Source organism: Desmodus rotundus, chromosome 3 (assembly GCF_022682495.2).
Source record: "Desmodus rotundus isolate HL8 chromosome 3, HLdesRot8A.1, whole genome shotgun sequence".
Classification (NCBI taxonomy): Eukaryota; Metazoa; Chordata; class Mammalia; order Chiroptera; family Phyllostomidae; genus Desmodus; species Desmodus rotundus.
The window spans coordinates 174,637,788-174,661,043 of record NC_071389.1 but is presented as its reverse complement, the minus strand read 5'-3'; the positions used below and the strand labels follow the sequence as shown (position 1 = coordinate 174,661,043).

The 23,256-nt window shown below is 38.2% G+C and overlaps 1 protein-coding gene across 7 annotated transcripts in view; it reads right to left on the bottom strand.

The window, feature by feature from the left end:
• EPS8 (EGFR pathway substrate 8, signaling adaptor) overlaps positions 1–23,256 on the bottom strand; it is a 164,183-nt gene that overhangs the window by 91,957 nt on the left and 48,970 nt on the right. Inside the window, exon 1 of one of the 7 annotated variants that reach the window (XM_045184059.3) lies at positions 19,431–19,551. The exons of 3 other annotated variants lie outside the window; for them this stretch is intronic. The gene's annotated coding sequence lies outside the window, so the exon portion shown is untranslated. Of the gene's footprint in view, positions 1–2,958; positions 2,981–10,770; positions 11,105–19,430; positions 19,552–23,256 lie in introns of those variants that run through there. 3 more of the 7 variants (XM_045184057.3, XM_045184058.3, XM_053921767.1) reach the window with 3 other exon arrangements.

Sequence of the window (23,256 nt, the reverse complement as noted above, 5' to 3'; positions counted from 1 at the left end):
CCTATAAGGACACAACCTACATTCTTTTAATTATTAGTTACCTAAGAAATCTAATCTATACAGAAATCCAACTATTATCCATCCTATTTTAGAAAAGTTCATTAAAAAAATCTAGAGAATAAAAGAATTGAAAGTTGGTTTTTGTCTGGTTTTCATTTAAAACACTCCTTTAATGGTGAGGCCACTGAGGAAAACGGTAAGGCAGTTTCTGAAAACAATTCGACCCAGAATTACCATGTATTCCAGCAACTCCACTTCCGGGTTTATACGCAACAGCACTGAAGGCAGGGACTCAAACAGATATTTGCACACCCATTTATTAGCAACATTATTCACAACAGCCAAAAGGTAGAAGCAACCTAACTGTACGTTGATGAATGAATGGCAAGCAACATGTAGTATATACATACAATGGAATATTACTCAGGCTTTTCAAGGAAGAATACTCTGATACATGCTACAACATGGTTGAAGCTTGAAGCTGGGTTAAGTAAAGTAAGCCAGTCACAAAAGGGCAAATACTGTGTGATTCCACTATGATTCCACTGCATGTCTACCTAGAGTAATCTAATCCACAGAGTCAGAAGGTAGAATGGTGATTTCCAGGGACTTGGGCGTGGGGGAAATGGGCATTTATTGTTTAACGGGTACGGCGTTTCCATTTGTGAAAACGTACAAGTTATGAACATGGGTGGTAGTGATGGTTGCACAACAATGCCACTGAACTATACACTTAAAGATGAATAAAATGGTCAATGTCGTGTTTGTGTATTTTACCAAAACAATAACTAAGGAGTGGTTAAACTAGGAACACCTGCGAGTCCATCCGGTACAGGTGCCTGATCTGTAGGACGAAAGCTGTTTCTTATCGCAGCTGTCTCTATAATGTCTCAGGGGCTAAAAACCTCCTGGGGCAAACACACAAGCTCGTAAGTTAAAACCATCTTTATCATCCTTTGTGTATGTATACACGCATAGATAAAGATGCACATGTGTATACATGCTTTGTAATATGAATTAAATTATCCTATACTCCACTTTAATGGAAATCAAGAGACACAATTCCTAATTTACAAGAGCAATCAAACAAGCTGTTTTGGGGAAAAAAGAGCACTGGTTCAGTGTCTACCAGTTCTGGACTGGGGGTCCAGCGCTACCATCTGAAAGTGCCTCTTACAGACGCCTTTTCTCACTGATCCTTACTAGTCAAATGGAGTGGGCCCTCAGTTCCACCTTCACACCCCGATCTCAGAGCATACTGAGGGCATAAAATAGGAAAATGTGTATGTAAAATTACTTTAAAAATATAAAATGATTTGGAATAGATATGTTCCTTTACATAAGGACAATATGAAAGAACTTATAAAATGGCTCAGATAATTTTTTAAATTCCTCTCCATGTTTCACTTCTTCACTGAGCTTTTAAACAATCTAATAAGCATACGAGATTTCAGGAAAACATGCATTAAACAAAATAAAATACATTAGTATTCCCAAGAGGGCGCACACACACACAGAGAATATACATACATTCAATAAGATGGCTTCTAAGGTCAAACTTTTAAAGTGATGAGAAAACAAAAGACTTAGATCTTGCTTTTATAATTAATTAGCCCGCAAATATCAACAGGATTACAAAAGAATGCTAACAGAAGTAGTTAAGACTTTAAAAGATTTAGAAAACACAAGAAACATCTCTAATTTTCATTTTAAAAGTTATCATTAACTTGATGTCTTATGAAAAAATCAATTGGTAACGGCAATAGTTAAAATATCCTCTGTTCCTGGGAACGAGCCAAGTGACTTTGATAATAGCTAACTCAATAATTTTAACTTCAAAAAGAAACCACTAAGAAAATAACTAAGAGTTTTCTACATTCCAGTACCACCGATCCCCCTTATAGTATCTGCTGGGGGAGAGGAGTTGTCCTTTCCCCCCCTCGCTGATCAAAACGAAACAACTCTGAGCAGGCACTGAACCTCATAGGCCAGCCCACCCTGTTTGTATTACACTTTCTGTAAGGAAACAGATTCCTGACAGCCGGGAGGAAAAGTCCTCAAACTTCACATGAAACCCCCAGCAGTCTGATAGCGTTAAACGAAGCTCACTGAAGTTTAAGCATAAGGAAAGCATACACAAGTGTCATTATTAAATTCTTGTATGATCAACTCTACATGTTTTTCCCACTTGTTGCCTATTCTTTTCTAACTCAAAGATTCATATTCACGAATAACTCTGAAAGGTTTTCTTTCCTTCTGTCTCCAATTTCCATTTGGCTTCCCACCTAAAGTTATCATCTCTCCTTCCTTAATTGTTGTAAGCCTCCAACTCACCTCAATTTTATGGTAAATACCTTGTAAAGTGATCTACTACAACTTTATTTCATATACCGTATTTTTCGGACTATGAGACACACCGGACCATAAGATGTACCTAGGATTAGAGGAGGAAAATAGGAAAAACCACTCCACCACTGCCCTCCCTCCCCACAGCAAGCCAGGAAAGCTACTTTGAGACTAGAAGACACACCCCCATTTCCCTCCCAAATTTGGCAGGGCAGGGGGCAGGGGGAGTGCATCTTATAGTCCGAAAAATACGGTACTTGGCAAATATGCAACCCTGTGGTCATTCTCTTTCTACTTTATAAATTCCTTAAGGCACCCAACCTATAAGAAAAATTGTCTTAATTTAGAAGTTCGAATTTGATTACGAAGAAATAAGCCCCACAAATAGGAAGCATTTGAATATTTAACTTCTTAATTGAACCTCTAGCCTGATTCTCATGTGGTATTTGGTGACTGGTGATCCACCCAGAGAACCTGGGATCATGCGTTTTAGTATAGAACACATCCACCCTCGGCTGGTTATTTTTAGAAAAGTGGCTACATTCACTCTAGGTCAGATCTGTTGCTGATGCTGTAATCATGCAAATTCACCCTTCCTTCTCAGAGTCATACCCAGTTAGAGCGGTCTACATTCCTTCTCCCCGACCTTTCTGTGCAGACTGTCTCTAGGTCAAGCTCCATTCAGATACTCTGACAGCAGCAGTTAGGGTTTGGGAAAGCTGGGCTGCCAGGAGCCTATGGTAAGGAGGGACAGTGACTGATTTGAGTACTTAATATAATCAGGTAGGCTTCAGAAAGGAGGGTAGTGTCCTTCATCCAGGCAATCCCTGTGCTCACGATTACACAATGAACTGCAGAGCGAAATGTCCGTTCATTCTTCATGAATTCAATGATCTACCTTGTTGAAGACTCACTATGCATCAGTAGGTACCGTATGTATGAAGCTGGATTTACAATGATGAACAGAACAGATGTAATTCCTGTCCTCAGAGTTGTTAGGAGATACAGTGGCCTTTTTAGACATTTACTTGAACATGTGAAGCTCTTTCCATCCTCAAGGCCTATCGATATTCTGTCTGGAATAATAATCCTCTATGTCTTTGATTTGCCTGCCTAACTCCTAGATCTCAGCTTAAATGGCCCAGCTGCAGGAGTCTTGCCCTGACCCACCAATCTATATTAGGACCCTCATTACATGTTTTCCTAGTAGCCTGAAATCTTCATAAAACTTTACAATTAAACATATGGGCCAATATTTGTTTAACATCTGCTTTTCAAAAACCCACTGTTTCCTGGTACACTTCTATTGACGCTGAACACACTTTTCTGTTTTGCACTTTATATTGACAACAATGTAAGTCTCATACTTCTTTAAGGGTGACCATCATTTTAAGTTTTTAATATGAGACTTGAATTTTTCTTTACATTTTCTTTACAACTCTAAATACAGTTTATCCAAAGATCTTCCTTCATATGCAAATGCTATAATCAAATTACACAGTTCTCCAAGCAATCCTATTCTTTGCGTGTAAAATTTAAATGTTTTGTTTATACTTTAGGTACTAGCTAAAGTTATTACAAATGTCCACATCTGATACCTAGTTAGATATTTTCAAGCCAGAATTGTGTATAGTTATACTCAATTTTTATGAACAAATTTTCTCCACTATTTTCTTATCTCTTATCTGGGAGACTCAGACAAACATGAATCCTACTACTTATTAAATGTGAAACCTTAAGCTTACTTAGCATCTATGAGCCTAGCTTCCTCCTTGGTAAAGTAGTTATAATCCTTCAAAGTTATAAAGTACACAAAGCCCCTAGCAAAACACCATACTAAATAAATATCAAGTCCTTCCTACATGTAAGGGGGGAAAAAGTGCATGTCGGAAAATGTAGCCCTCTATTTGCTCCACTATAATACCAGTTCCTATTACCTAACATGATTTCCTAAAAAAGATGGAGTATAACTTTTGCCTCATGGGCTACACTTCAGGTCAGGGGTTGACAAAAGTTCTGCAAAGGGTCAACTTTGGGGTTTGTGGGCTACATATGGTCTCTGTTATTCTTTGTTTTCATTTTTGTTTTTAATAACCTACTAAAAATGTAAAAACCATTCTTAGCTCAGAGAGGAAAACAGCCCCACTAGCCACAGTTTACTGACCCTTGCTTCAAGTTCATAAACACTCCTTAATTCCACCATTACATATCCTATGATCTGTATAATATTTGGCTCTTAATCAACACTCAACTGAAGAGCCGCTCTATTTATCAAACCTGCAGTTCAACAAACACTGATGAAATACTTGCTTGTGTGTGAGGTAACTGACTACCTACAGAAATAGTGATAGGTGCTGCAGGTACAAAGAAAGCCTTGTGGGTGAGGGCTTTCACTAGTGTCTTTCCTCTCTTTTTGTCTGTGTGTGTGTGTGTTTCTGAGCCTACTACCAACCAGGACTTACATACAGCACAATCAGTTTATTATGCTCCTGGCCTCAAACCCCTCTCACCATATTCCTGTGCTGAAACTGGTGCTCGTTTGGGTCCCTCTATGAAAACCTGATTGGGCTTCACGTACCAGAGAGTCAGAGGCTCCTACTGCTCCTTCTCCATTCCGCTCCCTCCTTTCAGCTGTGACGTAGTCTTAGAAATTCACCTTTTTGTCTCCAAATTCCAACACAATCATTTCTTCTTCTCTTTTTTAGTTCAGCTCACCTCTTTTATTGCCAATTATCTAATTTTTCTCCCTTTTTATATGGGATAAAACTCTGAATTAGGAATCTGTTATTAGTTTCTGTTATTGTTCTGTCTCTGATCATCTGTGTATTTTTTAGTCTAAGATCTTTTATTTCTTCATCTATTATAGGGGTGAGAAGAGTTTGTGATGCCAACCTGACACAGTTAAGTGCAGATGAAATAACACATCGGAAATTATTTATCTATAATCTACAAAGTATTCTAAGAGGCCCCTAAGGTCTAAGGCAAAGAAGGTAGACTTGATTTAAGAACTGGCCCTGACATTTACATCTATGAGTTTTCGACCTTGGGCAAGTGAACTAATCTCTGTAAGCCGTTTTTTCCTCATCCGTAAAATAAAGACAGTAATAATGCCTCCTTTATAGTGTTTGTAAAAATTACATAACATAATCCATGTCAAGACTTATAGTGCCTAATACACAGCAAAGACTCCGAAAATGTTAAACATAATTTTTTTATTTAAGGGTAAGATATAATTTTACTCCAGGGGGGCCACAGACCTTTTGCATTAACTTCGTCTCTCCGTGCTTTTGAGCCTATTTATTTCCACTGGTAAATGCATGCCCCACCTTTTTAACATCACTGTTTAAACAAGTTCTTTGACATTGTGCTGTGTGGTACCGGGTTCTTCCTTACAGGGCCTCTTTACTGTCTTTCACTGTTGAGAGAGAGGGGAGAGGGAGGGTTGAAATGAAGAGAGAGAGGACTATCAGTTCATACTCCGTACGTTATCAATTAGTACAGTCAGCTGTGTGATAATGCAGTATGTGCATTCCTAAAAGTCACGGTGCTGTGCAAAAATCATGTCATTAAAACCCCAGGGCTTATGGGGATAATGGCCATAAGTAACACATAAAAAAAAAGAATCTAATAAAAACCGTAGCACAGTTTTACATATGTTAAATGGTTAAAAAATAAATATGGAAAAAGCTTAGGTATTGAGAAAGACCTAAACTTCTCCAAAAGACCTAAACTTCGCTTGTGGAATTGGCTGTCCAAAGGGTTGCAGCCGGTGAGTTACTGTGAAATGGTGGAAGAAGAACTATCTGACACTGAAGGGAAAATTATAAAACAAGGTATGGATGGGTGTAGCTTATAACAGGCAGTGAAGTGAGGTAGCTGGAAGGTATCTGAGGTGTGCGCACACGCATACCCTGTATTCCTACGTGGCTGGGTTCAGCTAGGTGAAGTTTTCTGCGTCTACCTTCTATTACTGAGATAAAATCACACATAAATGTAAGATTTACAATAGATTCAAATTATTCCCTCATATCAGTAGGGTAGGAATAAATCCTCATTTTCAAAACAAGCATGATAGCAGAACTGACAGTATTTATTCCCTAACTATAAACTTTTGAAAAATGTTCTAATTCAGAACTATAGTCATTATTTACAAAGCCCATATTACCCTTCAGTTTCCTATTCAGCCAAAAGCCTTTACCTAGAAAACGGCTACCTTGTCAGTATTCCTTCCTTGTCAGCATTAAGCCACTAAACATAATCTAAATGACTTCTTAACCGCATTTTGACTATTTCTTCCGATTTCACTGTTGAGAATAGCTCTGATTCAGCCAGCCAGGCTACACTTGTTTAGATCTCTAGTTGATCCTCTGTCCCTAAATGTCTGTTCCGCCGGAGCAGTGAAACGTCTGGCGGTCAAGAACTCACTATCAGGTCATTCCACTTACTCAGTCGCCCAATATTTACAATGAGAATCTACTAAATACAACACGGGCCATACAAGATGAAACCACAGCCAACCCTCAAAAGAGACGCAGGCTTAACTCAGCTGATCAGTTAAACTCAGTCAATTTTATAACAGGAGGTGTAAAATATTATAACACATGGAAAAAATAACACTAAGACAACACAGAACGGGAAGTACCTTAAGAAAACGCAAGAAGTACAAAATAGATTACCTTCATGTTGGAAGAGGGGACCAGAAGAGATTTAATGAGGGTGGATGGTAGATGTTACGGATGAAGCAAATTCTGGGTATCAGAAAGAGAGACTTTCTGATTGTGGTCTGAGTAAAGAGAAAGACAGGAAATGGGAGGTGTAAAGCATTAAGATCAAGACGCTTAGGCCATAAATTAAGCTGCACGTCTACAAATGATAAGTTACATACCCGACTTTGAGTTTCATATGATAGGAAATGAGAAAGCTGCTGACAAGTTTTATCAAGGAGAGTGCAACACAGTTATGAATGGGCAGAAGGGCGCCCTGTTGGCTTTCACAAATCCAGGCTTTGAATAAACTGAGAGACTACATTCAGAGTCTTTGGAAGGAGAGGCAAGAGCAGCAGGAGGGCTTTTCCCAACTACAATCCCAGGCTTTGTGTCTAAGATTGATATTCATGGGCTCTACTTCACGGATACTAACTGTGTCATTGGCTCTGGCAACTGTCTAAAACAGTGGCATAAAGAATAACTACCTGCAGATGAGGGCAAAGTGTTGTTGTACAAACAATGAGAGAAAACAAAGACTGCGGTGCAACCTAACAGTAATAAGAAGTCAGATATTTAAATCTGATCATTAAGATCATATAATTAGTAAAATTAAATAATATGGTTCTGAAATGCATAAATAACTAACACAATGTATTTTTAATACTCAAGAAACTGTATACCAATGTTCCTAAACGCAAAACCTTTTTGGACAAATATTCATGAGAGATTCTACAACAAGCTTAAGAAACAGACACAATTCATCTCAGATTTTACATTACCAAGAACAGAGAGACAATATTTTACAAACTGCTTTAAAATTTTAAAAAATATATTGAGAATTAAAACTATCACATGTCCTCTAATCGAATTCCTAAATCTGGTTAATATATTCTATAGATAAGGTTCTGTATACAAATACTACAAATTTTAACTAAAATAAAAAGCATAATTTTTCACATAGCTGAAAAGCCCACTTCAAGTGCTTACATACTGAATTAAACAATTAAAAACACATACCAAACCTAACTCTATAATAAAAAAAATTAAAGAATACTTTTTAAATTATATTAGAACTATCTTATAAGGTAAATTACCAAAACACTATACAATAATCCATTTTATTATATCATCTGCACGAAATTTTTATACAATTCAACTAAACTATTATTTAAAAGTCTAAAAGCTTCTGGTCAAGATGGTAACAGGCACACATGACTCGCCTCTTCACACAACCACGTCAAAATTACAGCTAGAATATAGAATAACCATCACTCAGGATGGTTAGAAATTGAGGTGAATGGAAGTCTGACAACTACAGAATTGAAGAAAACGCATCCATCCAGACTAGTAGGAGGGGCTCGGATGCAGAACGGGCTGGCCCCACACCCACATGGATAAAAATTAGGGAGGGATATCTCGAGAGCGTGGAGTCCCAGACCCACAGCAGGCCCCACAGCCCAGGATTCCAGTGCCAGGAAGATAAATACCCACAACTTCTGGCTGTGAAAACTGGAAATCTATCTGAAAAAATAGTGAAAGAAAACTTCCCTAATTTGGTGGAAGAAATAGACATGCAAGTCCAGGAAGCACAGACAGTCCCAAATATGATGGATGCAAAGAGGCCCACTCCAAGACCCATCATTATTAAAAGGCCAAAGGTTAAAGACAAAGAGAGACTATTAAAAGCAAGAGAAAAGAAGTTAGTTACCAGAGGGTTGCCAGATGGGAGAGGAGAGGGGGAGAATAGGTGAAGAGGTGAGGGGATTAAAGAAGTACAAACAGGTAATTGCAGAATAGCCATGGGGATGTAAAATACAGTATAGGAAATAGAATAGCTAAAGAACTTATACCCAAGACCCATGGACATGAACAATGGTGGAGGGATTGCCTGATGGAGTTGGGGGGAGGCGCCTGGGTAGAGGGGGGCAAAGGGGGAAAAATCAGGACTACTGTAATATCATAATCAGTAAAATATAATTAAAAAATAAAAGTCAAAATATAATGAGCTGATTTTTGTTCCCTTAAAACTCCAAGGAAGTTGCCCTAAGTAAACTTCATACCTACCTTGATGAATCAATGACACAATTTCATTGAAAAATAAACTAAAAAGGACACTTCTCTACATAATTTCAGAATTATTTATATAGAATATGAGTCTAACATCTTATCCTCTCCATAGTCATTTTCTCTTACATGGGATTTACTTAAAGTGAATAAATGGTTTCTAAGTCTAGCTTCAAAAAACCAGAAATCTCTTGTAAAGAACTCCAGGTAAAGTGGGTGCAGGAATAGCCTCCTTTCGGGGACAGGAGTGGAGGGTGGAGGGTGGGGGGTGGGGGGGTGGGGGGGGGTGGTCAAAAAGCAAAATATTTTATATACCATTCCCAGAGCATATATGAAGCTTATATTCAATATGATACTAACATTTGCCTTTAAATTTGGCCTGTAAAGTTGCCCAAAGCTTTGCAGCAACAGTAAAACTATACCAAGCCATAACTTCTCAAGCTCCCTTACCCATTTATGCTACCAAAAAGCTGCATCTGATGTCAGTGTGGGTAGTGAGAATTTGTACACATTGATAACTGTCCTTATTGCGTAGAAATAAGGAAACACACTAGAAAGAAATAAACATTTTCAAGAATGTATTTCAAAGAGAAGCAATACAGCCAGAGCAATGGCACTTTAACTCAAGAATGCATTATACTTCCCAGCATCAAAACAGTGATATCACCAGTGATTTACTTTTGTTCTTTATCTAATATACTGTGATACAATATTATTCACTCTTGTTTGTTTCTAAATACTAAGAGTAATACTAAAGTATTTAACACTAAATACTAACACTTAGTCTTGCACCCAACTCCTAGTAACAGAACAATAACAAAAAGGCTCTTCCTGAATTAAACTAAATGTAACAAATAAATCAATAACAGCTATAAAAATAGATCTATGTTAAAACTCATATATATTTATCATTAAGGTCAAATTTTATATTTAAAACATCTTAATTATAAAATTGGACTTTTTGAGAGAGTTGTTCTTTAAAAACTCCCATTAATTGACTATTTAAACGTTTACAAGTTCCATTAACATACATGGGTTTAAAAAAAGACAAACTTTAAATACACATATTCACTACATTTTAGGTCCAAGTAAATGTTTACACAGAAATTTGGCAGCGTTAAGTCTGTGGACTCAAAGCCAGTAACAACCTAAGAAGGCTGAACTTGGTTAATAAGCAAATTTTCATAGCACAACTAACATTATATAAACAATCCAAAGCAGTTAATATTTTATAGGATAATCACAGTATTTTGCGAATCATACTAATTTAAAAATAATTTCATGAAAGCATGATATGTCTGGACTTTCCTAACTGTTAACAGTCAACAGATTTCTTCTTGGCTATAATTTGGGGGGGGGGGGAATTATCTCTTAAAAACCACGACTGAAGGGAAGGAAATCCTTTAAATCCCCATCACCATACACAAGAAGCCAGGAGGCAGGAGGCAGGACCCTTTAGAACCTGAGGTACCAATTTCACCAAATTCAGAATCCACTTGAAATATCAAATTGGAATTTAAAAGACTGTTAAAGTGCTTACCAGGACTAAAAGTATTACTACTAGGTGTTTCAAGGTCTACAAATATCCTCTATAATAATCATGCCTTTGAGAGCCCTCCTTAGCAAAGAAAATATTCCACAAACTCAAACTTACCTACCCACAGTCCAGGCAAAACTCCTCTAAGCAATCATCCAGGGCAACACTGAGAGGACATTCTCTCAGTTCACTCTCCGCGCCAAGCGACCTTTGGTGTATCAACAGAAAGGGTGGGGCTGGAAGCTTCAGTTTCAGCAATGTACTACACTGAACAGTTTCTCCTGTGGTTTCCCTAGGGAGTTAACTAAGACTTCCTCTTCTTGTTAAGTAAGTAAACACAGCCTCTACTACATGTCCAACTCTTCCCTAAGGTGGTAAATTAAAGCTTTAAATGGTGAAAATAATGATGGCTAACACTGATTGAGAACTCACTATGTGCTCCAAACTAACACTTTACAGATAGACACTAGCATTACTCCCATTTTAAAGAGGTGGAATCTGAGGATCAGAGGTTAATAAGTAACTTGTGGGAATTTCAGATACAGCAGTATGGTCAACTAAGCAAATGAAGACTTGCCACTATAAACATAAAGGATGAAAAAGAATGAGGCAAAATTTAAAAATTAAATACAGCCCTGGCTGGGTAGCTCAGTTGGTTAGAGCATCAAGGTTGGAAATTCAATCTCCAGTCAGGGCACATACAAAAAGCAACTAATGAATGCATAAATAAGTGAAACAACAAAATCAATCTCTCTCTCTCTCTCTCTCTCTCTCTCTCTCTCTCTCTCAATAAAATGAATAGGTAAAAATTAAATAGTTTTACCTACTATAGAGAAAATCCCCTGGTGCCAACCCAAAGCTGGACCTGATGGCCTAAGTGGTAAGCACAAAAGCAAATACTGCCAACTGCGGCTGCCAGGAATGATCACTGGAGCCTCCTTAGCGCTTACTGCTAATTGAAATTGGTAAGGAGATGCCCTCTCAAGGAAAAATGATCAGAATAAAGTGCTCTCTCAAGACAGCTAGATTTCCAGCCTCGCTTTTCTTCAACACAGGATCCACCGCGCACAACTATACGTAGCAGCCCTGATCATGCCCATGCAGGGGCAGAAGAGGTTTTAAGGGGACAAGATATAAAAATGGTACTGAGATCCTTCTGCAAAACCAGAGCTGTCTTCAAAGGGCTGCGATCACAGTTTAAAAGTGGTGAGGGGGCAGAACAAATCCACTGTTGTCTTAGGAAGACGTCACGGGAGCTTGTCTCTGAGAATCTGGATGAGAGGGCAGGGGAAATGCTACATTCAGAAACTAAAACCCTAAGCTTGTGTCACAACAGTTTTGAGATTTGAATCTTATTTGTACAAGAATCTCCAAGCTACGAAATTAAGATAAATTAGGGCCTGGGCTAATGATATCCTTGGACTAGCTGGAATAAACAAACATAAAACATTTTAAAGTAACACTCCATAAGCAAGGCCACACGGGATTTCTACAAGATAGAAAAACTTAACCAAAGCAAAACAAAAAAAAAACAACCCCCTTGAAGATGAGTTTATAATTTAGGAATTACAAAATATGTCAGGAAATGATTTGCTGTGATTAAGCATTTTAAAAAAGCATAATTATGAAGAAGATAGAGGGAAGGAAAAAAGCACATAAAGAATAGGAAACTGAGCCCTGAACAGTGTGACCTAGGTGGTTGGGCATCGTCCTGAAAAGCAAAAGGTAACTGGAGAAATTCTCCGTCAGGGCACATGCCTGGGTTGTGGGTTCACTGCCTGGTTGGGGCACATACAAGAGAGCCAACCAATCACCTGGGCTGGTGTGGCTCAGGGGATTAAGCACTGGCCTGTGGACCAAAAGGTTGCTGGTTCAATTCCTGGTCAGGGCACATGCCTGGGTTGCAGCCAGTTCCCAGGTTGGGGGCGTGTGAGTGGCAACCAATCCATGTGATGTTTCTCTCCCTCTCTTTTAAAATAAATAAATAAAATCTTTAAAAAAATAGGAAACTGAAAAAATAAGTAGGTTTTATAAAAACCAAACAGAATTTATATAAAGACATGCACATTGCTCTGCAAAGAACACTTAAGAGTTTTCATCAGGTTTTGGTAACTTTAAAAGGGAACTTCATCATTGTAGATAGAAATTTTAAAACTTTTTAGAAAAGCAATAATCAATGTCAGAAGTCAATTATCTGTCAGAACCAACTCCACACCAATTTTTCTCTACCGTCTCAAGCTCCTGGCCAGGATGCCCTGCAACTCCCCATTCCTGGGAATCCTGACCCATCCCCAAGGCCATTCGGAACCATGTCCAGCACCTGGCAAAATATATGGAGTGGAGACAGTGATGTACCACCAAGATCCCCTTTCTAGGACTGAAGGATTTATTCTCCAGTTACTACAGCAGCCAGCCCTCAGCTATCAGCTCTCTTGAGAATGGCCTTGCCTGAAGAGTCTGCTCACATAAGCTCATGCTCCCTTCCCAAGGCAGCCCACATCCAAAGATGGGTGGACATGGGAAATACAAGGGCTTGGACCCTCTCCCCAACTAAGACAACGGTGAAAAGCAATTCTAGTTTCAGAGTTCCCTGTGGGGTCACACCTCCACGAGCCTGCATGGCAGCCTAACTTCCCCTCTGCCCATACGGGTTTCTTCCTTCCCTTCCTTCCACAAGGGTTGGTCCCAAGAGGACTTTCCAGTATACTTCCTGCACATAACTTTCCATCTCAGAGTAAGTGTGCTGGGGAACCCGGACTGCCTGAGACAGAAGAGCATCAGGGAAAAAAAAGGCAGCATTAGCCAGGGAGTGAGATGAGAAAAATAGCCTTGGAACCAATAGGTAGAGCAACAGAAACTACTAATATAATCTCTTTCATGAGACTATCAGATGCATAAGGGAAAGCCTATATTTCTCTAAATGAAAAATACAATCACAAAATTCCAACCCCATATTTCAGTGTATCATGGAACCCAAAGGGATGTTAAAGGATATCCCAATTCCAGCCCCTGTCATTTTGAAGATAATAACTCTTAGGCCCATGGGTATGCTAAATGCCAAACATGTTACTGTTTGGAAACAGGCCCATTTATTCTTCTAAGACAGTCACTTTCCTAATAAGTTAACATGTATATTTAATACCCTGCTGTTAAAGTAACAGAATTCTGATGTATCTTTTGGCTCTGAATCAATGGTAAAGATGTTAATGACAGTTTCACAAAAGGCTAATCTGGTACACGCTGGTAGACTACTAATCATTATCCAGTACACCCGTTAAAAAACTGCATGGTCTAAAACCATAATCATTCATGTGCAAACTCCGGACACCAATGGCATGGGATAAATCTAACAAAGACTCATGGGTATTTTTTAACTCCCTCACCTTTCTAAGATAGGGTAATTAACAGAAGTATTATAAGAAATATCATATGTTTGGAACCTTACAGATTTGCTTACCAAGGATTTTTCCATTAATTACTGAAAGAAGCTGGAAACTGCACATAAACACACACACTCCTCTACTAGTAACCCTGCCCTGCCTTCCACACTTTTATAACCACAAATGTACTGGCAGATAAGACAGGCTGTGTAGCTGAACCTATTACCAAAAACTACCGGATCCAAAATGATAGGAAGTCATTCACATAAGTTGTTACGACAGCCAAGTAGAACGGATGAGCAATGTCACAATCCATTCATCTTGGAAATATAAGCAGAACTTTGCTCTCAGTTCCTAAACACTTCAACTTCGGTTCCTCATTTGTGAATCATTCCTTCCTCTCCTCCCAAGACTCACTATCCGCTTTCTCTTCTCTAAATCAACCCTCCTAAAGTTCTTCTAACTTTAAAACCCTTTCTTAAAAGGAGTAAGGAATTATTGTGTGACTAACAAAACAGAATCCCTGATTTCTAGAAGAAATTTTACACTACATATTGCCAAATCTCAATTATATACAAGCTAAGCAAGCCAAGTTTGTTTGGGCAGAATGACCAACCAAATGCTTTAACAACTTATCTGGAAGAAGAATAGGAGACAAACTATAATTCCTATTTTGGGAGAATCATATCTACTAATATATTGTAAGTATGCAAAAGGGCAAACATGCATGGGTATGTAAATAACAGAAAGAACTAATTGGTTCATATAAAAAAGATTAATGAGTTACTATGGGTTTGGAGCAATTGTTTGCTCACAGAAACTGAATTAAAGACAGAAAATGAAAAACATACAAACGAGCACTTCTTGGGGTATTTATATTTATAAACAGCAGAGCCAAAATTATTCTTCTCACAAGAGTGGGAGAGTAAGATCATAATTAAATCTTCATGTCTACAGATGGTTTGAGCCTCTTGTAAGTTAGGGAAATACTGATTTGACAAAGATGAACTGCAAAATGATGTAACAGTGAATATAAGTGAACAAAATAGTAATTTTCCTTTAAATTGGCAATGTTTAGGTATGCGACGAGGTATGTCCAGAAAACACCCAGCCATTGTTAATATAATGAGAATGGCTTGTGTGACATCAATGTAACCTGGCAGCCAAGGAGAGTGGACTGGAATGCGCATGAGTGAACAATAACAACTTCACTGTACTAGTCAGTGGGGGCGGTAGACACCATTGAGTGAGTGTGTGTACTGTGTAGTCATAGCATTCAAAACGACTGAACAAGTGGAGCAACAAAACTGTATCAAGTTTTGCGTTAAGCTTGAACACTCCTGCATGGAAACTATCCAGATGATTCAGAAGGCTTTCGAGGAAAATGCAATGAGTGCAGTGCAAATAAAAGTGTGGCACAAATCCTTCAAAGAGAGTCGAGAATCTGTTTACAACGTTCCGGAAGGCCTGCAACAAGCAGAACACCTGAGAATGCTGAAGGTGTAAGGGCTGCAATCAACAAAGATCAGTGACTGACAGTGTGAGAGGTAAAGCTGATCTGGGGATTCCAAAAACTACTGGGTCTGAGATTTTGACACAGGTCCTTGGCATGAAATGTATCATGGCAAAATTCATTCTGCAGCTTCTGCTACCAGAGCAGAAGGAACATCGTGCTATAGTTGCTAATGACTTGATTTAAACCGCTACCAATGAACCAGATTTCCTCTAGAAGGTCATACATAAGCAGAGATGAATTGTGGATCTGTCTATGATCTGGAAATGAAGAGCCAGTCATCCCAATGGAAGTCGCGGGGTTCTCCATTCCCAAAGAAAGGTGCAGCCAAATCACAGCAAGATCAAGACCACGTTAACTGTGTTTTTTTGATTGGGAAGGTGTTGTCCATCATGAGTATACCCCTCCAGGCCAAACAATTAATAAGGAGTACTGCCTCAATGTCCTTTGTCAGTTAAGGGATGCAATATGATGAAAACGGCTGCAGTCATCGGCAACAGGTGATTGGCAGCTTCATCATAAGGAGGCACCCACTAGTGCCTAACTGTATCCTGCAGTTTTTGGTGAAACATCAAATCACCCAGGTGACTCAGCCCTGCTACGGCCCAGATTTGGTACCCTGCGACTTCTTGCTTTTCCCAAAACTAACATCACCTTTGAAAGGGAAGAGATTCAGACCACTGTTGAGATTCAGGAAAATACTACAGGGCAGCTGATGGAGATTCCCAACAAAGGATTTTGCAGAATGTTTTAAACAGTGGAAGAGAAGCTGGGAGAACTGTGTGAGGCAAAGGTGCCTACTCTGAAGGAGACTGAGGTGTCATTGTCCTATGTACAATGTTTCTTGTATCTTGTATCTTCTTCAATAAATGTCTCTATTTTTCATAGTATGTGGCTGGATATTTTCTGGACAGGCCTCGTATACTAACAGAAACACCACACAAATACATTTGATTATTAATTTTAAATATAATTTCAACCTAGAAATCACTGTATAGTTCCATCACACTCTTCTTTGGCAATGCCAATCAAAAGCCAACAACATTTTGAAGAAAATGGTGAAAAAATGGAAAAAAGTGATTTCTCATTTCTATTCACATCCTAATAACCAAAAAACATATAAAGTGTAAAGACTTCAGCACTCGGAAACCGAAGGCTTGTTTTTATGCATGAAGTCTGCCACTCAATAGCTCTGTAACCTTGAGAAGGTAACTTAACCTCCCTCAGCCTCCATTTCCTCACTTGTAAAATGAGACCAATGAAACAAATTTGTAAGATCTCATTCAGACCTAATATGCTAGACGATTTTCCAAATTTGATTTTAAAAAGAGAAAACCTACTTAATTAGATTTTGGCTAAACATAGTACTTAGCAGTTTTACTCTTTTCAACATAAAGTAAATTCCCAGAAAAATTAAATTACCAAATAGTTAGACAATGTGATGATAAATGATGAGAAACTTTCAGTTGCTAAGAGGACATCTGTAAATTCACCTCACAAATTATCAAACACTTTGACAGACCCTCCAATTTCTGCTCAAAATTCCCTATTTAAATAGACTCAGCTGAAACACCATAGTTACGAAGAATCTCTGAGAGACCGGGAAAATGGTTGTGGCATGCAGTACCAATATTTCCTATCGTTATTAAGATTTCATTTAGAGCTTCTTCCTTCCACCCAACTCAAGACAGCGTTAGCATTGCACCTAACTGGTTCGGTGAATGCGAATCAAAAGAACTGACAAGGTGTTCCTCATAAAACAGCATTTTTTAAACATAGCATCATCTCCAAAATCTATGCTTTACACAAAATGTTAAACTCTAAAACACATAAATGACTGGACCATTTTAGCTTATTAAAATCATGATTCTTAAGCACCTTTTGGAAAGAAAAAGGCATTTCACTGAGAGTAGTGAGGCTTCCCAGAGCATGTTTACCTTAACTCCGTAATACAGTCAGGAATCACCACACTGCACACAGGATGAGACTTACCCTGTCCTAAATACAATCTCGGGCTGTAGCACCAGGAGGAAGTGAGGGGGACAAATCAGCAAATTCGGAGAAAGAACTGTGAATGCTGATAAGGTACTATCTTATCAAAAAATCAGGAGAAATGCCCAAGTTTAATTCCAAAGTCTGAATGCACTAAAAGAATCATCACATAGATACCTTAACAAGCTAATACTGAGCAAGCAGCCTTGAAGAACTAAATAAGGAGGCCTTACGATAAACAGAATAAAATGCCTGTTTTCAGGGTAGCTGTTTAGAAAAAGCTGTGTAAATAGCTGTTAGAATGATATAGCTTAAGTCATCGTTTGAAAATAAGACCAATTAAATTTGCACATCAAATGATCCTTGAAGCCTGTATGTTACCGGTAGACACGTGTGGTAGAGGGGGCTGCAGTCGGACAAGCTGTGTCAGTGGCAATAGAAGGACTGCGGTCACACACCTGAAGCCATGACAGCAACACTTTAATATGATCTGAGCGGAATGCCACAGTGATACACTGATATTAAATTGCCAGAATATGTATCACTTTTAAACGTGATTTAACATCTTTGAATATATCTGAACTGGAGCTTGCCCAGGCAGCAGACTTTAGATACGGCCTTTGGCTGAGAAGTGTTAATACAATGAAGGTTTACCCTGGGTTGGCAAAATATTAAGGGTCACTTTCAACTGTATTTTCAGTCAATAAAATGTTGATTCTCCAGACCAATTCTTAATCTTTCAGTGTGCAGTCTCAAGACCTTTTAATGACAATTCTAACAATAGCATCTAATTCCTTAGTATTCCTGACAGGTGGCTATGAAAAAATAGATTAAATAAACCTATGTCAAGAGGTGGCAAGTTGTGGTCAGAAGAGCCATGGATTTGAAACCTAAAACCTAAATGTTTTTCCTTTGGCTCTATAATTTAGAACTACCGGACCTTAAGCAGATCGTTAATATAGGCTATGAAATACAGCTGTGAAGAACTTCGGCGCAGTGCAGAACAGGTGCAAACACTGCAGCTGCTACTTACAGGTGTATGACTTTGGCCAAGTAACTTCCCTAAGACTGTCTGCTTATCTGTGAAATAAAAATAATATATTTTCTTCATAGAGACTGAATAAAATAATGCATGTAAAGAGCACAGCACAGTGCTTTATTAATATTTACTAACAAACATATCTTAAAAACATCACTACTTCTCTGAGTTTTCTTTACTTTTTAAGAAATCCATCTTAGAAACCAACACTTTGTAACAGAATAATTTCCTGTGCTTCACACGGTCTTTATCAGGCCTTGATATCTTAAGAAAACCGAGTCTTCTCAATGTTAAGAAAGCAAAGTTCTGTTCACAACTATGTAACCTTCAGTATTTGCTTTGAAAATCTGTTTCACTTAGTTTAAATAATTAAGCCTTATTTCATAATGATCTGTGATTCTATTTAGTCAAGTGTCCAAACCTTTTTATATTTTTGACAAAATTCCCAAAATCAAAATCTAAATAAAATCTTTTTTTACCTCAAACTAATTGTAAGGTTTCCCAGAGGGACCCTGGAAAATCTCCAAGGATTTGTCTCTCACCTCGTAAATGAGAGATGTTAAAATAATTATGTATAATTGTTACGTTAAATTACATGGGAAGCACCGTCAAATAATAGTAATCATAAACCCTTATAGATTATATGTGTATGGATATATCTTATTAATATAGGTATTCCAGAAATTGTGTGAAGTCCATAGATATCAATCAATACCCTCTTTGTCCAATCATTATCTCCAATTGTTACATGCCACAGAAATAACTAAATTCCCTAATCAAATGAATTCTCATCAGAACTTTAACCACGACCATCTTCAAGTCAATTACCATTCAGAGACAATTACTGTCTTACTGTGATTCTTCCTGGAAGGTGTCCACAGTCAGCTCCTTCGAGAACGCTCCCTCATGGCGTCACCTGGATAACTCGGGGGCCACGCCACTGAACTAAGAACTCCCGGGACTAATGAGGAAGCTGATGGGTTCATGGAACTGCTACCAAAGAGCAAGCAGAACAAGAATAAATTACACAGAACTGAGAGAACTGATGTGGATAACTATAATTTTCATGGCTTTTATTTGAAACGTGGTTGTTTTTTTAATGTTTGGTTTTCCAAATTTAAGAAAACCCTTTTCTCTTTTCTCTTAAGCCACTTACAACTTACAGCAATTTGGTAAACAGAGTTAAAGTATTTATCTTTTTTCCTACCTGATCCATCCAAAATTTGTAAACTCATAGTGAGCATTCTTACTTTCATGACAATATAGTTATTTGTAAAAGTTCAGTAAGAATCTGTTCTTCCTGAAATAGAACACAGCTGTAAACACTCATTATATTATCAAGGCTTTGACTAGAATGTCACATTTGAGAATGATGTGCACAGAATCAGATACGACCAGATACCTCTAAGAAACGACAGGTGACTTTGAGCTAATGCACATAAAGTTCCCCTTCAAAGAACTGCCTGGTATCTTGCTGATAGAGGTCCCGCCTAACAGAAGAGTAAGGAAAGTCACTTCCTGCAAGACCCAGAAACCTCAGGATATTTGGGGAACACCAAGAAGACAAGAAGGATTCACCCAAGTCCAACTATTACAAGCAAAGTCTGATGGTGAGTCATTAAAACTAGCTTCCTAGTTTCAAGAGGCTTTTAAAAGTCCAATCTGAGATTCCTCATTAAAAGTTTCAGCAAAGCTGACTTAAATAGAGCCCTTGGCTGGGTAGTTCAGTTGGTTGGAGTGTCATCTCATACACCAAACAGTTGCAGGTTCGATTCCCAGTCAGAGCACATGCCTAGGTTGTGGGTTTGATCCCCATTTGGAATACATATGGGAGGCAACTGATCAATGTTTCCCTCTCTCTCTCTCTCTCTCAAACCATTTTTTAAAGAAGAGCCTACAGAGTCAATCACTATTCTTGCACTAACATGAATAATCAGGCCAAGTTAAGAAGACTAGTCTTACTTTACAAACAAACTAGTCTTGTTTATATTATCTTTGATAGAAATGGGGTGACTATAAAAACAGAAATTATATTTCAAAGCAAAACTAGCAGAGCCTTGTGGATATTAAATCCTAGTGTTGGTCATTGTCTTTAAGTTTTATCTACCTATAAACTGGACCAAACCCTAAATTCATCTAGTCTCCTCCAGTATCTGGCTATAGTCCTCCAAACTAACATTTCCAATTTGTCACCCTCATTTCTGACATGGAAATACTAAAATTATTCCAAAATCCCTGCGAGCTGCAGCTGCACACCTTGATGTTCAGGGAAATTTCCTCAGAGGCATCACCACAGCTCCCGTTGCCAATCGTCATGCCTGTGGCATGGGCCCTCAGAGAGCTCACCAGCACACCTGCGGACGTCACCAGACGTGTTCAAGCTGTAAACCGGGAAGATCTACCACGTTGCCTGTCTCGTGCCATCTAAGATGCTGTGAGTCCAACATCTAGAAGTACTCTCAACAACTGCCCTGTGGACTCAAAAACTGTATTTAAAGTTTGTTTTAACCATTAACCTTTATTTTTCTTTTGTTTCCATATAAATATCCAGAACTGAGAGAATGGTTAATTGGGTTAGGTTTGGGACAATCTACTAATTCAGTTTCTACACTGTAAAACTTCTTGGGCGAGTTTCAGACAGGTGAATGAATGACAGGGTTCAGGACACATGACCCCCCAAATACGGAAATCTTTAATATTTCAAGGTGAAGGAGTTTAAGAAAACAGCAAAAGCAGAAAGGTCACCGTGACTTTCCCTCAGCCTTTCTCCCCCCAGATAAGTCATGAAAGCCTCATGGGAGAAATGCCCTCCCTGCACCGAGAGGGAAGAAGCACCGGTCTCCAAAGACCACGGAACACCAAGAAGAATCTGAACAAACAGGCCCTGCCACATTTCCCAGGTTACCGCACGTAACTCAGACTCTCTGACCTATCGTACACCTCATCTGTCCGCCCAGCATCAGACCCAGCATAACACCTCAGGTCCAGCTCGTTCTGTAGTTTCTCATAACACTGTGTCATGTAAACTTTTTATTAAATAAGCATGTGTTTTTCTCCTATTAATCTCTCTTTGTCAGCTTAATGTGCAAATCCAACCGGGGAACCAAAGAGGACTGAGAAAACCTCTCCCTCCCCTACACTCCATAGACACTCTACTTACACTCTCACCAGCAATGGATGAAAGCTCTTGTTCTTTCACACCCTCCCCCAAACACTGTGTATCGCTTGTTGTAAAATAGCCATTCCGATGTGACGAAGAAAAAGGTTTTACACATCTTTTAGCGGTAATATTGATCTCTCTTTTACAACCATTTCCCATGTTTTTCAAAATTTTCTTACTGATTTTTAACCTTCTCTTTCTTTTGGATCAACAGGATTCAAGTGGATTTCTCATTGTGCATGTATAAGGCATAAACACGTGTAATATTTTTCCTCTAGGCCAAAATAAACATACGTCTTGTATTTATATTTTCAGGGTCAAGTTCTTACTTAGAAAATACATCATAGACCTATATCGATACCTTTTTTTAAGGTACCAGATTAGTTCTTTCCATACTCTCAATAATAACATCAGACTTTATCCCTAAATTAAAAATAACTGTTTACCTTTTTTATAAATCTGATGCATGCGGTAATCCTTTCTCATACCTGCCTAGATTATTCTAATTGTCTTTAATCTAAAACCAAATGTGACTTTTTGACTAATTCCCAAGTTAAGGTCATTTTGTACTTCAGAAGACAAAGCTTACACATTAACCCAATGCTACTTCTTCCACCCCAAACAGGGTTCACCTTAATTTTCACTGTAAACACAGAATTAAGTTTTAAGACAACCAATACAGTGACTAAAGCATCGTTTCATTTATTTAGGGATGCTCGTTGCCATTCTTTCTTTATTTCGTATTAACTTTGAATATTATAGTATTTATTGATATAATGGAAAAGTTCTATGGCTTCTTAGTATGAAATCAAAATACCACCTGTGTCAATCAATCCCTACAGCTATAAACTTTCAGAACTTGATGTCAAAATCTAATCCTCATCCCATACTCCTAGGACAAATTATGCACTTGACATACATGTTTCAAATGCCACCAGAAAGTCCCTATTAATTGACTTCTACACTAGAGAAGACTAAGATTCAGAAAGAACAAGCTAGCTTTTCTGAATATGAATAAATTTTATCAAAAGCTGTCTGTATCTTTAAATATAGAAATTAACTCAAATCAGCTGTAATTCCATCTTAAAATTTGGTGGGTATGGTGTAATGAGTATACAGTCACTTATGTGGATTTTAAGTAAATTTTTACATGGGTCTTTCACAAAGATACATACCTATGCACACACCTCCCACAAGTCCTCTTGGCATTGCTCCATTTTGTAAGAGGGTCTGTTTATAGACATCTCAGTATCTGCAAGTAGTGGATATTGCTTTATTTTTTAAATCTATCAATCTTCAAGGTCCCACCCCCCAAATTAAAATAGCATACAATGCATGAAAATAGTGAGTCTTCAGTACATTTTATGTCATTTTGATTTATTTAACAATGACATAAAATTCAATGTCTATCAAAAAAAAATCACTCAATCCTACGTATCCTGTTAGGGAACATTAAAAAAAAAAAATCCACTTTGTTTAATTCAAGACAAACGCTATTCTGCATTTCATAGGGATACCA